Source organism: Mobula birostris, chromosome 6 (assembly GCF_030028105.1).
Source record: "Mobula birostris isolate sMobBir1 chromosome 6, sMobBir1.hap1, whole genome shotgun sequence".
Classification (NCBI taxonomy): domain Eukaryota; kingdom Metazoa; phylum Chordata; class Chondrichthyes; order Myliobatiformes; family Myliobatidae; genus Mobula; species Mobula birostris.
This window is the reverse complement of record NC_092375.1, coordinates 158,059,823-158,087,342: the sequence shown is the minus strand read 5'-3', so window position 1 is coordinate 158,087,342 and position 27,520 is coordinate 158,059,823. Positions and strand designations below refer to the sequence as shown.

Genomic DNA, 27,520 nt, shown 5'->3' with positions numbered 1-27,520 from the left:
ATTCTCTTGCTATCTCTTCTTTCAGTTCATCCTGACAAAGGATCTCAGCCTGAAACGACTGTACCTCTTCCTATAGATGCTGCCTGGCCTGCTGCATTCACCAGCATTTTTTGTGTGTGTTGCTTGAAATTCCAGCATCTGCAGATTTCCTCGTGTTTGCGTTTTTAAATAGGATTGGGAACTAGAAACTTATCAGGATATAACGGCCCCATATTGTTTAGTAGCAGCCATTTGTCGGACTACATAGCTACCTATATCATATTGCTCTGCATTTACTTCCTTTACGTCCATCATCTAATCAAATATCTTCTATCTTCACCCCTAACACTATCCATAATTAAACCAATAGAAGCTATAATGTATTCAATAATTATGAATATTAATTTGCATTTCTGTAACTTTCCTATCTTGCAAAAATTCTTCAAACACTTATGGGAGAACTTCCATAAATTGGGTCTTTTGTAACGCAGGGGGCCCTGTATTTTAATCAGTGTTGTACATGGGAATACAAAAGGCATGTAGAAACAAACATTTTGTGCTAAGGTCACAATCTTATCCTTTTTCCTCTCTTATTTTCTTCACCAACTCTTACTGCCAGCAATCATCAGGAATTGGACAACATCACTATGAATGTAAGTTGCACTTCATTGCTTTATTAACCCAGTTCATTATGATAAATGGTTGCAGGCTGTTTTTAATCTAAAATAATAGAGTAGCTTTCTTTTGCTGTCCATGCATCTACATTCCCCAGTACACAAACATAAGAAAACATAAGAAAAAGGAGCAAGTGTTGGCCATACTTTTACTCAAGAGAAGAGAAATAAAATCATGTTAATCTTGGTAATACCCACTTTACTACCTGGCCTCACAACCTTATTATTTTGAGGTCCCTGATAAATAATTTTTTTTTTATCCTTGCAACCACTTAATTCAGAAGTTTAGTGACTGGATGCCAGTAGATATACTGACCTCATGAATTACAATGTTCTTGTCACTGCTCAGTTTGAGATTCAAGATGTTGCCTTCATTCCGGCCTCTTGAGTCACTGCAGAGGCAGTGAGGTTAGTCAAGTAGAGTGAAATCAGATGGTTCAGCTATTACTCAAATTTTCTATATTATGTATTAACTGAAAGTGGTGTAGCAATCATCTACACCAGCCTTTCTCAACCTTTTTGCCCTGGAGGAACCCTGTAAATAATCTTCAGGTCTCAGCGAACCCCTGCGTAAAATTATTATATCTACAGCTCATGGTACATTAATGTGTTCAGCAAGTTGTAGATATAATAATCCAAAAATAATTGTCAATGCTGTTTTGAGTAGAGAATGAATTTTTAGCCAACCTTCCTTGGGCAAAAAAAAATAGTTGAACATAGCTTATCTTTCTTGAAATTAACCTCTTTCTTTCCCTTTCATAAATTTTTAAATCTCATAAGGCAAACAATAAATTTCTCATTTCTGGGTTGAACTTGAGGTAGGCACACACAGATTTCATCTTCAACTGAAATAAGATGATTTCTACCCTTGCTCTTGATGCTTGTTAAACAAGAAGAAGCTTGCTCATACATGTAAGAAGTTGAAAGCTACAGCAAAATGTTCATTGTATTCTTATGAATGTCAAGATACTCTTCTTCCACAGAAATCCAGCATTTGTCCAGGGGCAGGTCAGTAAATCTCATCTTGAGTGAACGATCGAACTGCAGCTCACAAAGTTCTTCCTCCTCTCTCAAAGTCTAAGTTCTCAGGCTGAGCAGAAGATTCAGAGAAAAGATCCCTCACCCAGTCATACACTTGTGTTGAAAGGGTGGAAGAATACTGTTCAATTTTGTTCTGCAGTTGTTCTAGGTGGTTTTCAATAAGACTTGAGATTTTCTGATATCTTTCCTCACACTCAAGCCCAAGCAGCAGTGGAAACATTTCAAGATTTTTTTTTTGCAACGTGATTTTTCTGAAGATTCAGTTTCCTTTTAATCCAAGAATCTTGTCACTTGAAGTCAAAACATTTTCTGCAGGGCCTTGCAGAGACTTGTTTCATATGATGAAAAATGACTGTTAAGTAGGCTAGTTTCTGCAGCCATTCTTCATCTTCAAAGCACTCAGCAAAATCTGGCCGCCTGTTTTCTTGAATGTACTCCTGCAATTCACCTTTCAGCTCAAACACTCTGTTGAGAACTCTTCCTCTGCTAAGCCACTGGATTTCTGTATGTAGCAGGAGATCGGTATGCTTTTTGTTCAGGCTATTACACAGTCTTTAAACATTCTAGAGTGAACTGGTCTTAAACCTACCAAATAACTTGCTTCCTGAACTTTTTTACTGACTTCATTTTGAAATCTTTAATCTGTTTGTTTTGAGATTCCAATAATCAACACTTTCCTGTATCGTATGGCTGTGATTTGTAGTTGAGTGTCTTTTCAATTTTGCTGGAGCCATTGATATATTTGTAAGTCGTTTGCTATAGACTAGGCACAATGGAATAGAACAACTTGGATTACCAGTCCGTGTAAAACCCATTGATACGTAGCTTCAGTTTAGTCCCACCAACTGCTTTTGTCTCCAGGACCCAGAAGAGGCTGGTGGTCTGCTACGGTCCTGAATCTTCTGATCGCGGAGGGCGGTAGTCATTGTTTTGTGTGCAAACCCAACTGGTGGCTCCCTGCCTCAGGGTCCTGCAGAGATACCTGTATAGTGACCACCCTCTGAATTGGCATGCACTGGTGACACACTTTCTCCAGCAGGAACACTGCCTGCAGGAGGGCACACAGCTTCCAGTGGCCAAGCCACTTTGAACGTAGAACATACAATAGTGCGGCACAGTACAGGCCCTTCGGCCCACAATGTTGTGCCGACCCTCAAACCCTGCCTCCCATATAAGCCCCCACCTTAAGTTCCTCCATATACCTGTCTAGTAGTCTCTTAAACTTCACTAGTGTATCTGCCTCCACCACTGACTCAGGCAGTGCATTCCACGCACCAACCACTCTCTGAGTAAAAAACCTTCCTCTAATATCCCCCTTGAACTTCCCACCCCTTACCTTAAAGCCATGTCCTCTTGTATTGAGCAGTGGTGCCCTGGGGAAGAGGCGCTGGCTATCCACTCTGTCTATTCCTCTTATTATCTTGTACACCTCTATCATGTCTCCTCTCATCCTCCTTCTCTCCAAAGAGTAAAGCCCTAGCTCTCTTAATCGCTGATCATAATGCATACTTTCTAAACCAGGCAGCATCCTGGTAAATCTCCTCTGTACCCTTTCCAATGCTTCCACATCCTTCCTATAGTGAGGTGACCAGAACTGGACACAGTACTCCAAGTGTGGCCTAACCAGAGTTTTATAGAGCTGCATCATTACATCGCGACTCTTAAACTCTATCCCTCGACTTATGAAAGCTAACACCGCATAAGCTTTCTTAACTACCCTATCTACCAGTGAGACAACTTTCAGGGATCTGTGGACATGTACCCCCAGATCCCTCTGCTCCTGCACACTACCAAGTATCCTGCCATTTACTTTGTACTCTGCCTTGGAGTTTGTCCTTCCAAAGTGTACCACCTTACACTTCTCCGGGTTGAACTCCACCTGCCACTTCTCAGCCCACTCCTGCATCCTATCAATGTCTCTCTGCAATCTTTGACAATCCTCTACACTACCTACAACACCACCAACCTTTGTGTCGTCTGCAAACTTGCCAACCCACCCTTCTACCCCCACATCCAGGTCGTTAATAAAAATCACGAAAAGTAGAGGTCCCAGAACAGATCCTAGTGGGACACCACTAGTCTCAATCCTCCAATCTGAATGTACTCCCTCCACCATGACCCTCTGCCTTCTGCAGGTAAGCCAATTCTGAATCCACCTGGCCAAACTTCTCTGGATCCGATGCCTTCTGACTTTCTGGATAAGCCTACCGTGTGGAACCTTGTCAAATGCCTTACTAAAATCCATATAGATCACATCCACTGCACTACCCTCATCTATATGCCTGGTCACCTCCTCAAAGAACTCTATCAGGCTTGTTAGACACGATCTGCCCTTCACAAAGCCATGCTGACTGTCCCTGATCAGACCATGATTCTCTAATTGCCTATTGATCCTATCTCTAAGAATCTTTTCCAACAGCTTTCCTACCACAGACGTAAGGCTCACTGGTCTATAATTATCTGGACTATCCCTACTACCTTTTTTGAACAAGGGGACAGCAATTGCCTCCCTCCAATCCTCCGGTACCATTCCCGTGGACAACGAGGACATGAAGATCCTAGCCAGAGGCTCAGCAATCTCTTCTCTCGCCTCGTGGAGCAGCCTGGGGAATATTCTGTCAGGCCCCAGTGACTTATCCGTCCTAATGTATTTTAAAAACTCCAACACCTCCTCTCCCTTAATATCAACATGCTCCAGAACATCAACCTCACTCATGTTGTCCTCACCATCATCAAGTTCCCTCTCATTGGTGAATACCGAAGAGAAGTATTCATTGAGGACCTCGCTCACTTCCACAGCCTCCAGGCACATCTTCCCACGTTTATCTCTAGTCGGTCCTACCTTCACTCCTGTCATCCTTTTTTTCTTCACATAATTGAAGAATGCCTTGGGGTTTTCCTTTACCCTGCTCGCCAAGGCCTTCTCATGCCCCCTTCTTGCTCTTCTTAGCCCCTTCTTAAACTCCTTTCTTGCTTCCCCATATTCCTCAATAGACCCATCTGATCCTTGCTTCCTAAACCTCATGTATGCTGCCTTCTTCCACATGACTAGATTTTCCACCTCACTTGTCACCCATGGTTCCTTCACCCTACCATTCTTTATCTTCCTCACCGGGACAAATTTATCCCTAACATCCTGCAAGAGATCTCTAAACATCGACCACACGTCCATAGTACATTTCCCTGCAAAAACATCATCCCAATTCACACCCGCAAGTTCTAGCCTTATAGCCTCATAATTTGCCTTTCCCCATTGAAAAATTTTCCTGTCCTCTCTGAATCTATCCTTTTCCATGATAATGCTAAAGGCCAGGGAGCGGTGGTCACTGTCCCCCAGATGCTCACCCACTGAGAGATCTGTGACCTGACCCAGTTCACTACTAAGTACTAGATCTAATATGGCATTCTCCCTGGTCGGCCTGTCCTCATACTGTGACAGGAATCCATCCTGGACACACTTAATAAACTCAGCCCCATCTAAACTCTTGGAACTAATCAAGTGCCAATCAATATTAGGGAAGTTAAAGTCACCCATGATAACAACACTGTTATTTTTGCAGCTTTCCAAAATCTGCCTCCCAATCTGCTCCTCTGTATCTCTGCTGCTACCAGCAGAGGGGACTTCCAGTGAGGGAACTGCCTCACTTTTACCAAAAGCTGTTGAGGGTATGGGTTCTGGTCTCATCCAGACAGGGTGCTCCTGCACCGGTGGGGTACAATGCTGTAGCTGAGAAGGGAAGTTGTCTCCATCCTATCATGGTAGGTGTCGAGGGGATCAGGGAAGTGGAATGGTTTCAGCTGCACCACCATCTGATGAAAGTGTTGCATGCAACAGGTTTTTAAGCAGGTTCACTGACATCCATCCACCTGTCAGTTCTGTGGCCGGGAGGAGTCAGTGTACCATTCTTGTATGGAGTGTGAGAGGTTGCAACCCCTGTTTGAGTATCTGAAGGTGCTGCTGCTCAGGTTCTGGTTGCACTTTAGCCATGCGCTACGTGTATACAGAAGGGGGCAGGTCACCAGGAATATCTATTTGTGAGCTTGCTCCCGGGCCTGGCCAAGATGGCCATTCATGGGTCTAGGCAGTGGAAAGTTGAGGGCTCTGCCAGGGCCAACTGCTTGCCCCTCTACCAAGGATATTTTTGTGCTTGGTTGTCCTTGGAGAGGGTGCATGCAGTCACAATGGATACAGTGGGAGATTCTCATGAACGGTGGGCTCCCCAGGGAATTGACTGTTTTATAGACAGTAGCAATCATATTTTAATTTGAATTTATTCACTGTCTTGGAAATACTTAATGTTTGTACTTTGTGCATTTGCTGTGTAAATAAACTTCTACAGTTATGTAAAAAAAGATAGATTTTTTTTGTGTCAATAGTGCAATGAAATGACTCAGAAGATTGTAATTCTTTATCTTAACCTGATTAGAATTTTCCATAGGCCTAAGTCTAGAATCCTCCTCTTCCATAGGCCTAAGTCTAGAATCCTCCTCTTCCATCTCACATATCCTCTTCAAAAATCACCTCATAGGACTGTCTTTAGAATGAAAGTTTCCCTCCAATTTTCTACTTCTTTGGTAGTTTGTTCACTCCCGAAGGTCATTCGGTGGCGCGTAAGGGGAAGTTTTGGGGCGGGGAGGAGATAAGTTCAGGAGGTGGAGGCTGACGGTACAGACCAAGTTGGGCGAGTCCATTCATTGCTTGGAAAACAGCCTACTGTAATCCCCCCACCCCGTGCAATACAGTGTTCCCTAATTATCAGCCTACTATCCTCTCCTCCATGCAATACAGCGCTCACTAATGATCAGCCTGCTGTCCTCCCCTCTCTTGCATCAAAACCTGATAACAGACTCAACCAGATAAACGCAGCCCTACTGCCATACTGGGTATTGCGCCAAGTTCAAAAGTTGATGTTTTTTATCACGATCTCTCGTGGGACCCCTAGCAACCTTTCACGTTACCTAGGGTTCCATAGAACCCTGGTTGAGAAACCCTGTGTGTTGATCAAATTTTAAAGCTGGTCTTAGACAAAGTTGGAGAACTTCACACCTCTGAACTGGCTTCAAGAGTTAAGTCTTATAAGTCTTATAAAAGTCTTCTTTTATAGCGCAAAATTTCCAAAGTAAAAATCAACCTAATCTTATTTTAATATTGATTGAGGAGAATCAATCATGCTTTGTTTGATTATTAATTTAGATCCTTTGTGTATTGTATACATTAAGAGCATATTTGTCAAAGTATTAATTCTCTCTCGTAATGAATGGAAGAAACGATTCAAGAATGTTCTCAAAGACTCCTTAGATATTCAGTATGCTCTCTGACTCCTGGAAAACTCTGGCCAGTAACTCTTCAAAAAGGAGAAGCATTTGGGATAGCACTAAGGGCCTTTGAATTCACGTGCCAAATACACCACTACAGATACTCATCTGCATGCCCCTTGGGTGCCTCCTGTCCCGTCTCTGGAAGAAGCTATAGTTCCCACATTGGCCTTATTAGCTACTTCAACCCATAAATCTGGAGTGGAAGTGGACAATCCCTCAGGATCAAGGATTACGTTAGTAGTTATTTAATGGTCTCTGTAGTTAACATCTGCAGTATGAAGAAAACGTATCTTCCAATATTCCAAAAATTGTAATTCTGAACTGTTAGAAGTTGCTGTTCAATATATTCAGAGACTTAGTCAATAGACTACAAAGCAGCATTGTCACTCTCCCTGATGTATGATTTTATTTACCTTACTAACTCTTGTACCTGAATTTGCTTGATTTGATAGTTTAATGCTTAATGATTGTATTCCCTTATCTTGTATGTTTACTTGTTTTTGTTTGGTTATGCTGTCCAATTCTGACACCTTCAAAACAGCGGAAAGCCTGATTTGACTCATTAGGCTGCACCCTTTAAGTACATTCACCTTATCACAAGATATAAAAGCTTTTATTTTTAATCTCACTGTACCTTTCAAACGTACTAAAATAAGCGCTACAAAACTGCTGGGTTCTGAGATGTTGCTGTGTAAAAATGTGCGAACGGTATAAATGAGGTGGGCCAGGGGTCTGTTTCTGTGCTGCATGAGTCGATGATATATGCTTTGCCTCTTTATTTGGGATCCATTAGAATGATGGTACTGTAATATGTGAATGTTATCCAATTGGGTAGCTCTACATGGTGTGAAATGATGTATAGTCTAGTTTTAAGTTATTTTTTGTTGAATATTTTTCAATCTTGCCTGGGAATGATCTCTCTCCTATAAGGTATTCCAGTTTTCAGAATATTAAGATTGGTGAAAATGTCAAATGTGCGATGATATATGCTTTTTCTTTCTGTATGTTGCAAGGGCTGCCATTAAACTTAAAATATCAATGTACCGGAAAGGAAAATCCCAAATGTGAGACCGAACAGATATGGTAAAACTTGAGTGAGCTGGGAGAGCAACAGTAGATGCACTAAATCAATCCAATTGCTTCTCACAAATGCTTGCATTGAGATTTATAAATTAAGTTTCTGTCGTAAGCTGCGCCATGACCTAAGCTTACCTTAGGGTCCTTGAGTTGTACGGCATAGAAAGAGGTCCTTTGGCCTGTTGCATCCTTGAAACCTTCCTGCCCATCTATATTAATCCCACATGCCCGCATTAATGCTATACACTTCAATGCCTGGCTCATTCAAGTACCTGCCCACATGACTTTTAAATGTTGTTACTGTTCCTGCTTCCACTAGAGTGCAGAAGAGATTTACAAGGATGTTGCCTGGATTGGAGAGCGTGCCTTATGAGAATAGGTTGAGTGAACTTGGCCTTTTCTGCTTGGAGTGACTGAGAATGAGAGGTGACCTGATAGAGGTGTATAAGATGATGAGAGGCATTGATCGTGTGGACAGCCAGAGGCTTTTTCCCAGGGCTGAAATGGCTAACACTAAGGGGCAGAGTTTTAAGGTGCATGTCAGTAAGTACATAGGGGATGTCAAGGGTAAGTTCTTCACACATACAGTGGTCGGTGCGTGGAATGCACTGCTGGTGATGGAGGCGGATACAATGGAGTCTTTTAAGAGACTCTTAGATAGGTACATGGAGCTTAGAAATATAAAGGGCTCTGTGGTAGGGTAATTCTAGGCAGGTTATGGAGTAGGTTACATGGTCGGTGCAACATTGTGGGCCGAAAGGCCTGTAATGTGCTGTAGATTTCTATGTCCTAGATACCAACTACTCTTTGTGTGGGAAAAAAAAAATTACCCTTCTGATCCTTTTATTAGGCAGAATTTATAGTTGATTTTGTAAAAATCAGTCAATTGTTAAAGTGAGGGGTCTAGACAGCCTGAAGTATTCCTAGTTAGGGGCATATGGCTTATTGCAAAACATGTGACATAACCAATTTGCTCAGACTTTGGAGGCTTGGTATTATATCAGAAATGTAATGCACATATGGATAAAAATGCTAAATCTTGTGAAGTGAAAGTAACTGCTCTTGACATCGAGGCAGCATTGGATTGAATATAGCCCTGGAAAAGCCAAAATCAGTGAGAATTAGTGGAAACACAACCTTGTACACAAAGATAATTGTGGTTGGGGATCAAATATATCTACCACAGGAAATCTCAGCAGGAGTTTCTCTTGGTGGTGTCCTTGGCCCAACCTTCTTGGCTGATTCATCAATGTGCTTTCTGCATTCACAAGGCCAGAAGTACAGATTGTCACTGTGCAATGTTCAGCATCATTTGTGACTCTTTGTAATGAACTGTTCCACATCTAAATGCAGCAAGACCTTGACAATGTCCCAACCTGGGCTGATAGGTGGTAAGTAGCCTTCACTCCACACAAGTGCCTGGCAGTGACAATATCCAACACCTAGACATAGTTTTCTAATACATAAGCACTTTTCCTCACTTTTCATCATTTTTTTTCAAAATAAATTTATAGTTCGTATGTTTCCAAGTAATAATAAATAAAAATTAATATTGGAGTAGGCCGAAAAATGCATGAGGCAATATTTTTCTGTGTTTTTCTAGCAGTTCCATGGGGAAAAGGAGTGGAACTGGAGATGTTTGTAATATTTTAAAGCAGGAGATTTGAACAGCATATAGTTGTAAGTGTGGAACTTTTCATTGGTGCTGCTGCTCAGTCAGCTGTTTAATTTTTGCAATCTAATAAGAGGGAAAATGACAGCTATTTTAGACACCATGTATTGAAATACCCTTTAAAAATGCTGACCTCTGTAAAATAAATTTATTGGTGTTGCATTACTGCAAAAGGAAACCTAGATTTGTTTACACTATAGTACAGAATGCTTGCTTAATAGCTGAAATTTGTAACATATTAAATGCAACCACAGACTTTGTGATGTTTTGTTAGATGTTTCCCACTGTATTGTACTGATGATGTGTAGATTACTGAATTGTTTTCTTAAATTTATTACAGCTGCTGATAATCAAATGATGGGCAACTGATCTATCCAAAATGAGAGAGATTGTGAATTTTCCTTGCTTCAGCTGAAGAGTGGGTGGCTTTAAAATAAAATAGAAGATTGTTTCTCATACATCTAGGTGAGGCTTTCAAAAATGATGTTATTAAGGTAGACCTAAACATCTTCATGGCAGGATATGTTGAGTTATGGATTGAAATATCATTGTTGCAAGCTAATGCGGTATTCCTTTCTCTAACCAATTGCTTTCAAGTTTGAAATATGTAGCATTTCAAAAAGAATTTCCATTTTTTATAGCACATTAAATGAGCTGCATAATTTGTCTTGGCTCAGTAAAAAGATAAATTATTTAAGGGCCGATAGTGCATTATCATAATAAAGTTAAAGAAATGTATTCCTGATTGGTTGGTCTTTCTCACAAGCTGGTGGGACGCATTCTTCCCTATAAAGTTTTTGGGAAGCAATCAATTATAATATATCTGTGTTCTGTCTCACCGAAATAAGTTTCTTACATCCAAGGTCATTTATTGGAAATGAATCTTGACTTTCACTTGACTTGCCTCATCTTCCAAAACAAATGTCAAATGCTGGCTGAAGAAACTTAATTAACATGTGACTTTCCTCTAATCTGCTTTATCCTGGATTCTGAAGATGGATAACCAAGCGGCTGGTGCTCAGCTTGAACATTTTTCTTTGCTGTTGCTACCAGCTTCTGACAATGCAGCCTAGATCTGCATCTCAAAATGTCTGATCATCTTGGAGACGGTTTGCCTTTTGATTTTTACAGATGTTTTCTGTCTTCGTTTCCTGCCCTTCCTTCTAGCTATTCATAATACAGTGTTGAAATTTCTTAGACTGGTATATTTTTAAGCTGGTTCCTTTCACACCCCAACATGTCTATATTAATTATTATTAATGGCTGATTTTAGCTCCAGTTTATTTTCTTAACTAGCTATGCTATCTAAGGTTAGCTTTCTTCATTGTAGGCAGATAAAACAGTTAAAATCTTTAACAGTTTCTGACACTCTTTAATTTCTGCATAAAGTAATTCATTGACTTAAAATAAATTACCTATGTATATTTAAGGCATAGATTGACAGATTCTTGAATGGTCAGGACATGATACAGGGAGAAGGCAGGAGATTGGGGTTGAGAGGAAAATTAGAACAACTATGATGAAATGGCAGAGCAGACCCGATGGGCCATGGATGCTCCTCTGTCTAATAGTCATAATGAATACCCAGAAATTGATCCCTCATCGGTTGTGCGGAACACGCAATATAATAGTGCCAGATTTCAATTATGAAAACCTACAGTATATAGCACATTGACTCTGATATGAAATGCATAGATCCTGCAATGAGGAATGAATTTCTATGTCTCATTGTTTGAAGTCATTGTGGTGGAAACTTGTCATGATTGTTAAAGTTGTATAATTCAATATAATTAGCTGTTGTATTACAAGTATTTCATTGTAAAGCAGTCTAATAGCTGAACTAAGATGAGCAATGAAAGAGGGTGCAATTAGTTTATAAATTGTGGAATAACTTTTTTTTTGTGCAGTATCCATTTAGACATCAGTAAGACTGCCAATGAGAATTTTTTTCTTTAAATTTTCAAGTTTGGTTCCGAATCCATAGACAATCCATATTAAATGACATAAAATATGATTAAAATTTTAAAATGGATTTGTTTTTACAGGACCAAAAGTTAAGTTTTGAATTTGTGTGGGCCATCAGAAAATTAGTTACAGATTCATTTACTTGACAAATGGAAACACATCTCAGTGTAAAGTAAAAAACTGTTGATGTTGGAATGATTTCAGAATATAGGCCCTTCATTAGAACCTAGCCTGAAACACTTTCCACTGATAGTCCTGAATGTTTCCAGCATTTCTGGTTTATCTTCATTAATGTAGAAGGGTGAAATTTTCCTTCCAAATAGTGGTAGTATGATCACTCGAGTCAAGTATGACATTCTCCTAAGGGGTTATGTATTGGTGGGTCCTAGGGTGGCCTTAGAGGCTGATCAGGGATCTACATAACTGAGATGTTAGGGTGGATTTGAACGCCTGTACATGACTTTAACATGGGGAGGCTGGTGCACAGGCAGTCAGCACATGGTCCTTGACAGATCGAGGTCAGGATCCAGTGGTGTGGAATGCAAGACGACTGGGGACCCTTCACTGTTGCAGCCTTCCTCTGCCTTCACTGCCATTGTGGTGTGTGATCATCTTCTGCCAGCTCCACCTTTGGGGTCTTGGATCGTTCTTTCTATGCAACTTCTCCCTTGGCCTTACCGCCATAGTTGCTTCTATGAAGAGCTAAGCGCCAGATGGCTAAACTTCAGACGGCATCGCTCTTGGCATCTCAGGAGCTCACAAGTCTCTCCAATGCGACAAGGTGATGATCCTCTGAAAAGCCTTCCAATAAGATTTTATGAGGATATGGAGTCTGGAAATTTTGTGTGTGCGAAGTTACTACATTTCTGCGTAGAGAATATTAATCAAAAATTTGATACTTAAACAGTATTGAATTTCTTGTGCATTTTGCTAAACTTGGTATCCATTGGGATGTGATATGGGCCACCTCACAGAAGCAAGCCATATTACAGTCAGTTGCGGTGTGGTTCATGCTACCTGAAAGGGGGTCAGTCTTCCTGAATTGTGGACATTGGGAATGATTTGTAATCCACTGGTAGAGAAGTTTGTGAGGAATTGTACTCTTTGCTTGCTCCCACCATTTCTTTCCAGTTCAGGCTGATAATAATTGTGCGCCACTACTGTCCCTGTAGCTAGAATATTTAAAGATTGCTTTCCTTTCCTTCTCATGCATTCTGACTTTTATGTATTGCAAATACATCAAAAAGTTCCTAATATCATTTTCTTGTGATGTTGAAGCTTTAGAAGAATACTAAGACCTGTACAACTAGTTAGGGACCTGCTAAATAAATAATTAATATTTTTACTCCGGCAGTGTTAAGAGACAGGGATTCTGAATGGTATTGTAAAATGTGTTTTCTTTTTGAAGTGGTGCAAGACCTAAATTACAGTGAAAGACGAGTGGCAAAATCATTGGTGGTCACGTTGATGCCTTTGTTGAATTGCATGTTTGAGCCTTCACAGATCTTCAATGTGGAGGCCACTTTGGTCTGTAAGGTTTCAACTTGAATTTCTTGTGCAGTGCTTGCTATTTGTCAATGTTTTATCAACTTGCAAGAAAATTGTATTATTGATTCACATGAGGAATATAGGATTGTAATAATTATTGATCAGATTAGTGCATGTTCCAGGTTCACTTGACTCTAAACTATAAAGGGGTGTCAGAATAATCTTGCTAATTTTATTTTTTCAGTAATATAGCAAACAATCTTTTAACTCTCGAAGGAAATCTATTTAGTGAAATAGTAATATGATCACTTTTAAAATATGTGATCCACATATCTTGTGAACAAGTTATAAATGTACATCACTTTTCCTGTAGTGTTTAGCTTCCATCAGCAATGGCACATTACATTTTCTGATAGATTTCCCTTGGTTCTTAATGGTTGATTATTGAATGTCCCTGGAAGAATCCTTGTTTTTCTCATTTCTGGTCAGCCAGTAGTGATCCAAAAATTTTACCATTTATCATCTTCTGTTCTTTCCAGAACACTTTCTGATATTCACATTCTTCAACATTGCTTCTTCAGTAAATATTTTTGCACTCTGTTTTATTCACCGGATAAAAAAGATTTCAAACAACTGTATTTGCTGCTTTGTTTGAATAAACTGATAAATATTTGTGAATGAGTATTCTGTTCTGCTACAAGGGTGACATTCAGCTCCCTATATCCCCCTCATTAGTATTTTTGATCTTTGGCTTTCTACACAACTCTATACAATTTTGACATAGACTTTGAAAATTATACTGCCTTTTTGCTAAAGATTATGTAGTTTTTGTTTTAAATCAAAACATTTACTTTGGCATTTAAAATATTCTCTGAATTATAGCTAATTAAATTTGTTCTTTTGAGATATCTACATTGATGATAAGACCAACATTAACTGTCAAGCTCAAGATGGCCTTGAAAATATGATGGTGAATTGGCCTCCTAGTTAAGATTTTTCCAGTATCATTTGTTGGGAAATTCCAGGATTTAGACTCCAGACATCCTACCTCTCCCGGAAGTTCCGGGAGTCTCCCGCATATTAATAGTGGCTCCCTGATGCCCGCAAGTTATATACAATATCCTGGAAATCGATAATTTGGGAGTGAGCGAGAGAGAGAGAGAGAGAGAGAGCGAGCGTGAGAGCGACCACGAGAGAGAGAGAGAGAGAGAACGAGCGCGCGCCATGGCAGAGTGTTCCAAAAAAAAGAAAATATAAAACGTACATCACCCCAGACTACCCTAAAGTGTACCCCTGCCTAATAGGGGTCAAAAATGATGACAGTGTTGCTCGCTGCCTGTTTGCAGCAATGACTTTTCTATTGCCTATGGTGGGTTAAAACTGTAAAAGGCATGTTGAGGTGAGTTTAACAGGTGTCATTCGTTCATTAGCATAGCTAACGTTATTTAAACTAGCTGGCTAGCTGTTAAGGAGCTACTCTGTTGCAGACATCCCACTTCTCCCAGAAGTTCCTGTGGTCTCCCGCAAACTGATGGTGCTACCTCCCTGAAATGAGTTTTTGCAGGGTGGGATGTCTGAGACTCTGAGGCAATGAAAGAAAGTCTGTGACTGACAAACTTCTTAAAAAAAAAACCAGACACCTTTAAATCTTGTCGCAAAACCATTCTTTAAAAATATATGGATACTAAAATAGCATGTGCAAAGCAAAAACTCTTAATGGACTACTGTGGGGGTTCATCTGCTGAGTTCATATCAAGATTCAAGATTGTTTAATGTCATTTCCACGCCACAAGTGTAAAGGAGAATGAAATAATTGTTACTTCGGATCTGATGCAGCACAAAAAAGTGCACAATACGATAAAGAGCACAATACTTAAAAAAAAACACTGAGTATTGTAGGGTAATGTAATTCGTGGAAAAGTACAGAATTCACAGCCACAGACATTGGGTTGGGGTTTGCTTTACGAGGCGGGTGTGATGTGATGAGGTAATTGCGAGTTTTGTGTTCAGTTCTTGGTGTTCAATAGATGAGTTGTGATAGCTTTTCTGGAAAATAAAACACCTCTGCCATTTTGTTTGTAAAAACCTACAAAATAAATACAGAGAATAGTTTATATAAATTGATTTATGTCCATAAAGTGACGCTAGGCACAGGAGTGTCTGCACATAAGGTGACTCACGAGGAATGATAATGTAGTAGTGATGGTGGGTATGAAGGGGTGGGTTAGTGGGTGGAGGTGTTGATCACTCTTACAGTTTGGGGAAAGTAACTGGTTTTGGGTCTGGTGATCCTGGCATCGATGCTACATTGCCTCCTCTGTGGTGGCAGTGGGACAAGCATACCATGAGTAGGGTAAGTGGGATCCTTCATGATGTTACAGGCTCGCTCTTGTCCTTGATGGTGAGTAGGCTGGTGCTGGTGATGAGTTGGGCAGTCTTGACAGTTGGGATTAAATGTCATTAGCTTGATTAGTTTGGTACCATGTCACGGGCTGACGGGCCTGTTCCTGTGCTGTTCTATGTTAATTGTTTTTTAATATATATTTATTTTAGTACTTTCCCTATCCATCTAAAGAGTTTATAGAACAGACTATTTGGTTGTCTGCCTTATTGTAACATTTTAGTTTGATCATTCAAGGAACCTGTGTTTTTTTTTTAAATGTCATTCTGTCCATCAGTTCAGGTCTGCTTTTCTTCCCCCCCTTCTTACTGTTTCATCAAACCTCGAATATTAGTACTTTGAATGCAGACCTTTTAATCTGTTAAGTCTCTGCTGTTGTTCTTAGTCTTTATCAACCATCTCCCAAATCCTTGTTTATAAAACAAAAGTTTGCATGAGATGTTCTGCATTCTGGCTCTGCATTGATCAAGTTTTTAAAGCCATTTGCTCTTTATGATTTCATTTGTCCATTCATGACCATCTCAACAACTAGTTAACCTTTCGTGCACAAGAGGAAATCTCCTCCACATTCATTCCTTGGTCCATTTTTATGGCTTTATCTTTGATCACATTTGGTATTTTTCTGTTCCTTTTGAAGCATATCTTGAATGTATTTTGTTGCCTTACCCTTGCTTACAACATATGCTAAAAATTTTGCACTGTGAATTTATAAAGGGATTTTTTTATCCCATTAGTTTTATGTCAGCTGGAAAACAGTGATCAATATTGTTAATCAAATGCAAGCAAATTTCAGCATTTCCCTCCATTTCAAGTAGATTACTTCATGATAAGCCAAAGCAGTTTTCAATACATTTTTCCCTGCCTTTTATCAATTTGTTTTCAGCCCTCCTCCAATTATCTAATTTTTCCCCTCCAAGTTGAAAAATACTTATTTTAAGTTTCTGAATGACTTTAAGCCTCATGAACATCATTACCCAAACGTTAAAAGATTGCTGTTAATCAGTTATTTATTAGAAATTGAATAAGTACAATTTTCCTTCTTCCTTTGTTGCTGATAGCCAGGAATGGTAATGTTCTAAGTACTGCAGGATTGTTAAGAATTGAAGGCAAGAGCAAGCAATGGGGGTAAGGTGGGATCCTTTATATTGAGGGTCACATAGGCACCCTTTTTACATTTACCGCGGGGTAGGGTTTGCACATTTTTTTTTTAGCAATATCATCTTCACTGCTAATAATGCCTTGTTCACTTGAAACATACACAGAACATTCATTTATATTGATTGTATTGGTTCTGTTCTCTGCACTTGCACATAACATGACAATGGAGGTGATGAAGCTTTCAATTCTCACTTCTATCTCACTTTTATGTGATCCATTTTGGACTCTTTCGTGACTTCATTATCTCGATCTTGGGACAAGGATTAGCAATCAATATTCATTACCCACATATCTTCGCAGTATCTTAATTAAGTTTCCTCCCTTGCTATTACATAGAGGGTTCAGGTGCAGAAAATAATTAGGAGTGTTAACTGAATCATTGAATGAAAGTGGAATTGAAGACCAAAGTATGGAGATCATTCTTGTATGTTCTTGGGCTCTGGTAAGATCACATGTTGTCTACAGTTGTACAACTGGTCTACTAAGTAAGGAAGGAAGGTAGGCATTGGAAGTAGTTCAGAGATAATTTACTAGTCTAATACCAGGGGTGGATGTGGAGAGAGGGTACTGTCTTATGGAGATAAGTTGTACAAGTTAGTCTTGTATCTGTTGGAGTTAAGAAGAGAGCTAGAGAGGGCAAGTGATTGATGAGGCATGAAATCTTGAGGGCTTTTGACCAGCTGAAGATGATGTTTCCTCTTGCTGAAATCTAGAACTTGGTGATCATTATTTTAATAAGTAAAGGTTATTCATTTAATACAGTGATCTTCTTTGTCAAAGGACGATGACTGTTTAGGACTGTCTAAGAAAGAGCCTTTGAAAGATTTTAAGGCAAGTGTAAATACTTTGTAACCGTTCGGGTCAGGTTGCTGTGTGTGGAGTTAAGGACACACTGAAATCAGCCAAGATCTAATTAAATAGAAGCAGGTTCATAGAATCTAGTAGCTCTTTACTGCTCACCCTCTTAATTCGTGTGTTCTGGATGCTTCCCTGTTTTCCTAGCTCTGCTCTATACTCAGTCTCAACAATAACACTCTTCCGCACCAGTGGTTCCAGAATGTTTTACTGCCCGCTAAGGTTGACATTTGCATGTCAAAACAAGTCAAAAGTCGAGTTTATTTTTATATGCACCAGTAACTCTTACGTATGGGTGCATTGGTAAACTTGCTTATGCGCCTGTGATGTTGATGCAAGGATCATAAAAGTAGCATTTATAAGAAAAACAAATTATACACAATTTTTCCAAGAAGAACAATTTGAACAATGAAAAATATCAATGTTAGTGAAACAGATAAAAGTGGTCGTATTATTACTAAACAATAGTGATTAAGGCTTTTCTTTTCGGTTCAAGAACAGAATGAATGATTTAAGGATGTAGCTTTCCTTGAATCTGGTCGTGTTACACTAAGCCTTCACTATTCTCTATTTTTTAAAATTCTCTCATTCTAATCAATTATTTCTCTCACTACTCACCCCCCCTCCATCCCCAATTCTTCTCACATACTCAGTATAGGCAGTATACAGAAGCTAATTAACCTGCTAAAGCGACATGTCTTTGTAAAATGGGAGAGTAGCAAAACAGCCAGAGGAAACCAGTGCCACTGTAAGGACCAATTCTACGCAAATAGCACCAGAGGTCAGGGTAAGGCTTCAACAGTTGTAGCTGTGAGGCAGCAGCTGATCGAGCCGTACAGCCACTGTTTTTGCCCAGTTGGCTGCCACTCTGATTCTCCATGCTATTTCCACTCTGACTTCCTGTCTTTCAACTCCTACTCCGTTCCAGTGAAGCCCAATATAAGACAGGAAAAGCATCTGATCCTCTGGTCACTTCTGATGAAGCGTCATCTTTACAGGGCTTTTCTCAGTGAAGCTGGCAAAAGCTGCTGAGTGTTTCTCTCAATTTCTGCAGATCTCAAAGTTAAAGTCAGAATCAAGGTTGTCATAGGCACAAGTGCATTATGCACAGGTGCAATGAAAAAATTGCTTGTAGCAGCATCACAGACACATAGCACAATAGCATTGTATAAGCAACATTCACAAGAAAAGCATAAATTAAACATGAATTGTGAACCAGTGGTTTCCATAGTGGGCAATATAAAGATAAAGTGGGCAGTAGGGGGTGCTCGTTAATAAATACTTACTATAAGCACTTGATTCTCAGTGCCTCATATTTGCTTATTATGATCACGTAATCACCCCATTCCTTGCTAATCCACTGTTTTCTTAGATTTTGCTTGGTGCATAATAATTGTTGAAAAGCATTGCAACACTTCTGTATTTGGCATATCATGAGAAATCTGTACTGATGAAATCATGTTATTTCCAGGCCAGCACAATATTGCCATCCACTACTGTAGTAGTGTTAGCTAGCACAATTCCCATACTCTAATCACACAGTGGCACGATTCCTGTAAATTAGTGTAGGACATCCACTTGGGTAAAGTTCAGAATCTGCTCTTTCAAATGGTCATGATCACATTTCTCTAGCCCACGATGGAACCGAGATATCTCTGCCCCACTTTATATGCCTTCAGGCAATGAGTCATGTTTTGCCTGAACGATGATGATGTTATAACTCTCCACTTTATTGATCACAGGGCTGGAGGTTGGACTTAAACAACAGGCAATTGACCATAGTTGTTAATCCATAATGACCGAAAATGCAGACCAAACGAACAAGTAGTATAGAAAGTCTAACGTGGAGTATCTGAAATATGCAGGCAATGTGTCTGTTGTGCGAACAGGTTTTTTCAAATGAGGTAATGAAACCGCCATCCATGCTGCTTGAACATTGAAGAGAATACACTGTGGTAAAGCAAACAAGAACTTGGCTTATTTTCAGTCACTTTGTGAAAACGGAAAATATGTCAGAACATATTTATCAGTATTTCACAACAAAGCAGTGATGGTTTGCCTGCTTCATACCACATTTCATCGCTCATTGGTAAATCTGGAAAGCCCCTTATGATTTGAAGGGGTTCTGAGTATGGTTTTGCATCAGTCACTAGACCAAATAATTAATGATTCTGCTCAGCAACATCTCTGTTCAAAGACAAATTGATAAAACATCTGAGAATGTGGTAGACACATTGTGCAACGTACTTAGGTCAAAAGAATTTGCTCTGCAGTTGGATGAATCAACTTTGCCAGGCAAGGAATGTTTGCTTCTTGGTTATGTCTGCTTCATAAAAGATGAAAATATGGTTCAAGAGTTATTATTTGCAAAGGTACTAGAAACAGATTTGAAGGGGTAGTTAATATTTTGAGTTGTTGAGCAATTTTTCACTCACCAACATTCTTCCTTGTGCAACAAATGGGACACATCAATGACAGGACGCCACCGTGGGGTTACTACTTCCCTGAGAAAAGCTGAGCCTAACATATTTATGATTCACAGAAAGCGTCTTGTCGCAAAAAATCTAAGTGATCTGCTGCATGAATCATTAAGTACTGTCATCACGGCGCTAAGTAAAAGCCAGTCCCATGCTCTCAATTCTTGACTATTTTGAAAGCTTTGTACAGAGAGAAGTGAACAGTTTGAACACTTGCTGTTGCATAGAGGTCAGGTCTCAAAAGGAAACTGCTTAAGATCCTTTTATGCTCTCTTTGAAACTGATAAAATTCTCTGAAGACTCAAATGCTTCATTCAGTAATCAACTCAAGAATATTAGGCATGACGTTGTTTATTTGTCAGAATTATTCACCAAGTTTAATGAAATTCATCTTCAGTTGCACAGAAATGATGTGAATCTTACCAAAGTCAAATCGCTTGTCTCCACATTTCTGTCCAGGTTAATCCTATTTAAGTGCAACATTGGCCATCGTGACCTTTTCCAATTTCTGAGCCCCTCTGAATTGAAAGAGAAAGAACGAATACTAGATGATGATCCTCAAGTATACGGTGCCCACCTGCATAACGACGTGTCAGAGAGATTTCAGGATCTTCTCTCAATCTAAATTCCAGATTGGGTAATAAATCTATTCCTCACCACTTGTATTGAGGAATTAATAGGAAGGATGGAAGAAGAACTGAACTTGCTGCAAAATAACTTTGAGCTGAAACCAAGGTTCAAAAAATCATATCAAGACTTTTGGCTGCCCTGCACTGTGGTAAAAAGTCAAGATGCTATATATTGCCTTTCCAAAATTGTATCTAGTGGAGCATGGTTTCAGAAGAGTTGCCCAATTTCTTTCAAAGCATGAAACAGGCAGCAAATTACTGAGCGTGGGGATCTAAAACTCCTGAGTGTCATTCAGCTTGTTATGCACCAAGCCCATCCATCTCATTGAAAAGTGAAAATGCAATGAAGTAGTGAATAGTTGGACTACTGATGAACACTCTAAAATTATAGACAATAGGTGCAGGAGTAGGCCATTCAGACCTTTGAGCCAGCACTGCCATTCACTGTGATCATGGCTGATCATCCACAATCCATACCCTGCGCCTGCCTTCTCCCCATATCCCTTGACTCCACTATCATGAAGAGCTCTATCTAACTCTTTCTTGAAAGCATCCAGAGAATTGGCCTCCTCTGCTTTCTGAGGCAAAGCATTCCACAGTTCCACAACTCTCTGGGTGAAAAAGTTTTTCCTCAACTCTGTTCTAAATGACCTACCCCTTATTTTCAAATTGTGGCCTCTGGTTCTGGACTCCCCCAACATCGGGAACATGTTTCCTGCCTCTAGCATGTCCAATCCCTTAATAATCTTATATGTTTCAATAAGATCCCCTCTTATCCTTCGAAATTCCAGTGTATACAAACCCAGTCGCTCCAATTTTTCAACATATGACAGTTGCGCCATCCCAGGAATTAACCTCGTGAACCTCCACTGCAATCCCTCAATAGCAGGAATGTCCTTCCTCAAATTTGGAGACCAGAACTGTACACAATACTCCAGGTGTGGTCTCACCAGGGCCCTGTACAACTGTAAAAGGACCTCTTCGCTCTTATACTCAACTCCGCTTGTTATGAAGACCAACATGCCATTAGCTTTCTTCACTGCCTGCTGTACCTGCAAAATTGTTGATGAAAATCGTTTTTTTACTGCAATTAAATAAATTATTTTATTTCTGGCTTTAAATGTATTTGAATAATTTTTGCAATCATTTGTCTCAGCTTTAAATATGCAGTTGCTATTTTTCTATGCATCATAAATCTAAATTCATTATAATTTTATGTTTATGTAATGGTGGAAAGAGAATAGTGGTCTGGGAGCCAACTGGGCAGTAACACTAAGAAGTTTGGGAATCACTGTTGCATGCTGCTTTTACAAGAAAGAACAAAATCTAATTTTAAAAAAGTTTATTTTAATGAAAAGTGATCAAAGTAGCCATTGTGTTGTTTATCTGTGAAATTTATTTTTTTTTCCCGGTTGTTTTACAAGCCAGATTGGTTGAAGAGAAGTAACTGCTCTTAAGCTTGATGTGGGACTTCAGGGTTTTGTACCTTTTATCCAGTGGTAGGTGTGTAAAGTTGGAATGACCAGATGATAAGGGTCCTTGATGCTGAGTCATCCCCTGTAGATATAACCATGTGTTCCATTTTCCATACTTCTGCCTTGCCTGTCAGCAGGGATGTTCTCACCATCTTCGATTCTGGTAGCCTCCGCCAAAGAATCGAACTCTATTTTTCACCACATTTCAGTGTGATGTCACTACTGAACACACTTTCTGTATTCCTTCTCTCTTACACTTTCAGACAGACTAGCCTACGCCTAGTCTACATCAGAATCAGGTTTATTTTCACTGTCTTATTTGATAGTGTTGCAGCAGCAGTAGAGTGCAGGGACATAAAATTACTATAAATAGTGTACAAAAAGTTATAATGAGATAATGTTCATGGACAGTTCAGTTATATGATGAGTAAGAGGAAAAAGTGGTTTCTGAATTGTTGAATGTGTGTCCTGCCACCTTCCTGATGGCAATAATGAGAAGACAGCTTGTCACAGATGCTGAGGGTCATTAGTGATGGATTCTGCTGCTGTGAAGCACCAGGTTTTGAAAGTGTTTTCCATGATAGGGTGGGTTTTGCCCGTGATGGAGCTGGCTCAGTCTGTGACTTCTCCTACTAGAGTATCTACTCTTACCTCTTCACTTTCTGCTACCCAAGGACCAAGAACTATCTCCAGGTGGAGACATCAATCAATTATATTACTGCTAACTTTGTGCACAGCTTTTGGTTATCACAGTATGTTTTCCTGTATACAGGAACGCAAAATCTGAGTAAATGCTTCGGAGAACACATTTTATTAATAAAATCTTCACCGATGAGAAATTAACAGGTGTTCCTTTTCTCATAGTTAATTCGATGTTTAAATTCTCAAGATATCAGCTGACTGGCTAAAATGTCCTTTGTTTCTGTCAAATGTATACATTGTGCTTGAATATAAATTTATGCTCTCTAGGCACTTTCTTTTAAGTACCAGTCAATAAGATGCCTTCTGTAGAAGACGCATGTCATTTTGTTGTGATGAAGGAACTCCAGTCCTTTAAGGAACTTTATTGGAGGGGAAGCAAAACTACCTGATTATATGTGTATTTTAGACAGTGATGTGATGTGCCTGACTTTTTTTTATTACTAAGACCTGTCCTTCACATGTCGACAAGTCACATTTTCATCTGGAGAGCAAATCCTTGTTACAATAGTTGACAATGTAAATGACTGGATTTATGAATGTTTCTCAATGGCAATATAATTGCGGTGAGACTTTGCAGTTCATAAGTGCACATTCTCGTTTGTTCTCTTAAAGTTTTGAAGGAGTTTGAAACACATGATTGATATAAGTTCTTAGTTTATCTTGGTGAATTTGAAGCAAAAAAGTTTGATTTTTTAAAACAGTATCTTAGTACTCTCTTTCCCTTGGAACCTCCTTCCCTCGTTTGTCAAGCATATGTAGAAGGTAAAAAAGCATACCTTTACACGGATAAATGGAATCACAATCTTTAAATATCCTCAAGATAACATAGATGTTTTTGAGTAAACGGATACATTTTTGTGATTATGTGCATAAAATAAAAAATTAAACAACTGTTACTGTGTTAAAATTCATTATTTCAACACACGCATTGATGCAGTTTCTCTTCAGATGGATTGTCAACTGAACATTTTCTTTGCATATTAATAACAATCTAAATAGAACCATTGCTTAATCACAAGCATAGATTGCTGCAGTACAAAATTTGCCAAGAAAATAATCCATTCAAACTGTAGTAGTAAGAAAAAATAATTGTTTCTTTAAAAATTGAGGAAATGTTGGATGGCCAGATTTCTTTCAGAAATGAGCCGAGTGAAAATTAAACATTTAAAATTGGGTGGTCATTTTCTTCAACAAAATTAACATTACTGGATTATATTCTGGTGATTTTAGCTTAAACTTTGGTAGATTGATATTGAGCACTCATTAATTGTTGATATATTAGGTATTTTTCTTAAGTGCATACTTACTGTTTCTTTGACATTATTCTTTTGGATATATTCTGGCATTTTTTCTTTTTGGTTGATTCAAACATAAAAACAAATTCTGAGATGAACATATATATACCCACAAATCGTAGTTTTTAAATAAATGCAAATTTCCGAGTCTGTGCTATAATTCTAGAAAAATGTGACACCCACAAAATTTAACATTTTCAGTAAGAGTATTCTTTCTTGACCTTTTTTAAATATCATTTCATTAAGATAATCGCATGATTCAGTTTTATGAAGTATCTGTTCCTTTTGCAGGTCAAATTGACAGATATGTTTTCATCATTTCCTGATTTATTTCTAAATGCTAACTTTTTTTTTACTTTGCTGGTAGCATCTAACTCATTTTAAGGTCAATTAGGAAAATTGCTAAATTTAATTTGTCATTGGGACTATCAGCTAAAGATCAATCACAGTAATTGTCCTTGCAGTTTCAGATCTGTTTGAATATTTCCAAAGATGTTCTCTCTCTGGGTTCCCCCACAATTAACACTTATGTTTCTCTCCATTCCAAATACAAGTATATATCAAAAAGTATTTTGAGACATTCTGCCAGTTTGTTTTTTTTAAGCTTCGAGAGCAAAAGGGCAGCTTGGATCCAACAACTTGCTGCATAGTGATATAGTTGGTAGTGCTTTAACATGATGCCTTCAGAGCATGGGTGCAACCTTGACCTCTGTCTGTGGACATACTTCCTGTGACCACATAGATTTCCTATCTATGCTCTGGTTTCCTTCTGTGTTTGGGATGTTATGTGCATTGGCACTAAGTAGGGGAGTGTAGTGGTAAAATTTGGAGGGAATTGATGAGTGCATGGGAATAAATGGGATTAGTGTATATGGGTGCTTGATGGTCAGCATGGACTTGATGAGCTAAAGGGCCCAGTTGTTGACACATCACTTTTTTTTTAACTCCTATTATTTCCAGAGTTCCAACTCCAGAAGTTGTTATCTAGATTAAATTTTTAGATGGTGGTAGTTTCACTGGATGAAATTAGGACTACGTTGTTAATACGATAAAGGAGCTATATTTTCTCTAAAAAGACCGAGGGAATATTTTAAAGAGTGTGCATTATAGTATGCTGACAGAGAATGAAAGAGAAAATGGGAGATTTTTTTAAAACAACTCTGCTTCAGTTGTTTTATCCTGGGAATTTGCAAACATTGATCCTGGAAACTATTACAAGTTCATCCAGTTGTGATAGTAAAGTGAAATAATATACCATACACTAGGATTTGGAAAATGTCTGGATTCAGTTGTTTCTGGACAGTTCTTGAACTCTGCTTCCTTCCCTTCAAATTCTTTCATAAAGCTATAAGAAGACGAAGGAGCAGAATGAGGCCATTCAGCCCATAGGTTCTCTGCACCATTCAATTGTAGCTAATTTATTTTCCCCTCTGCCCTATTCTCGTGCCTTCTCCACATAACCTTAGACTAATTAGGAACCTATCAACCTCTGCTTTAAATTTGCCCAATGAATTGGCCTTACAGCCATCTGCAACAATGAATTCCAAAGATTAAACCCCTTCTGGCTAAAAAATTCCTCCTCATCTATATTCTAAAGGGACGTCTTCCTATTCTGAGGCTGTGCCCTCTGGTTCTAGACTCTCCCTCTGTTGGAAGTATCCTCTGCATTTCCATTCTGTCTAGGTCTTTAAACATTTGGTAGGTTTAAATGAGATCACCACCCTTACTCCAATCTTCTAAACTCCAGCAAGTACAAGCCCAAGAACCAGCTAATGCTTTCCATATATTAATGTTTTCATTCCCGGAATCATTCATGTAAACCTCCTCTGGACCTCCTCCAATGCCAGCTCACCTTTTCTTAGATCCAGAGTGAAAACTACTTGCAATACTCCAAATATGATCTCACCAATTCCATATAAAGCCTCAGCATTACATTATTGCTTTTATGTTCCAGTCTTCACAAAATGAATGTGAACATTGCATTAGCCTTCCTTAATACCGACTCAACCTACAAGTTAACCTTTAGGGAATCTTGCATTATGGTTCTCAGATCCCTTTACACCTCCATTTTTTAAATTTGCTCCCAGTTTAGAAAATAGTATACACTCTTCGAGGGAGGAGGAGAAGATGGCGGTGCGACAGCAGTGTGCGCGGCCACTTCGGTGGTGATGTCTGTTATCTGTCAAGTAGGGGACTGTGCACAATTCTGAGTTGATGGACATGGACGTGAGAGTACGGAGGAACATCTGGAAAACTTCTGAAATGCCTGCTTCGCTGCCACTGCTACTGTGTGGTAACCGGAATCTCTGGAGCAGAAGGCCCAGAAATCCTCGGCTTTGCATGTTTCAGCGGCCGGGGCGAGGTCGATGGCGCTCAGGAGGCTGCATCGGAGAGGCTGGTCAGAAGCTCGAAGTTTTCGGACAGATGGACTATGAAATTATGGTATTGCTTTGCACTGCTGTAACTATATGTTATAATTATGTGGTTCTGGCAGTGTTAGTCTTTGGTTTGTCCTGTTTTCTGTGATATCACTCCAGAGAAACATTGTTTCATTTCTTAATGCATGTATGCATTTCTAAATGACAATAAAAGAGGACTGAGTGTTCTGATAATCTAATCTTCACCTTTATTCCTTCTACCAAAGTGCACGACCATACATTCCCCTGTATTGCATTTCATCTGCCACTATTTTGTCCATTCTCCTAATCTATCAATGCCCTGCAAACTCCCTACTTCCTCACCTCATACCCCTCCACCTGTCTTTCTATTGTATGCAAACTTATCCACAAAGCCATCAATGATGTCATCCAGATCATTAACATATAATGTAAAAAGCAGAGACCCAACACTAGTCATTGGCAGCTGACTCAGAAGGGCTCTGTTTATACCCATTCTTTGCTTTCTGCCAGTCAGCCAAGGTCTATGCTAGTAACTTTCCTGTAATGCCGTGGATTCTTATCTTGTTTACCAGTCTAATGGGTGGCACCTTGTCAATTGCCTGCTGAAAGTCCACGTTAACATCAACTGGCTCTCCTTTGTCTATCCTGCCTGTTACTTCCTTAGTGAATTCCAACAGATTTGCGAGGTAAGATTTCTCTTTAAGGAATCTGTGCTGACTTTAGCCTATTTTATCATGTGCTTTCAACTTCCTGAAACCTCATCTTAATGATGGACTTCAACATCTTGCCAACCGCTTAAGTCATGCAAATTGGCCTATAATTTCCTGTCTTTTGCTTCCCTCTCTTCTTAAAGAGTGGAGTGACATTTACAATTTTCTAGTCTTCTGAAACCATTTCAGAAACTAGTGATTCAT

General features: G+C 39.3%; 1 protein-coding gene across 9 annotated transcripts in view; it reads left to right on the top strand.

The window, feature by feature from the left end:
* The window catches only part of gulp1a (GULP PTB domain containing engulfment adaptor 1a), a 411,215-nt gene that overhangs the window by 92,567 nt on the left and 291,128 nt on the right, over positions 1-27,520 (top strand). For 2 of the 9 annotated variants that reach the window (XM_072261705.1, XM_072261706.1), the window contains exon 2: positions 10,103-10,227. The exons of the other annotated variants lie outside the window; for them this stretch is intronic. The gene's annotated coding sequence lies outside the window, so the exon portion shown is untranslated. The remainder of the gene's footprint in view (positions 1-10,102; positions 10,228-27,520) is intronic. 9 annotated transcript variants of the gene reach the window in all.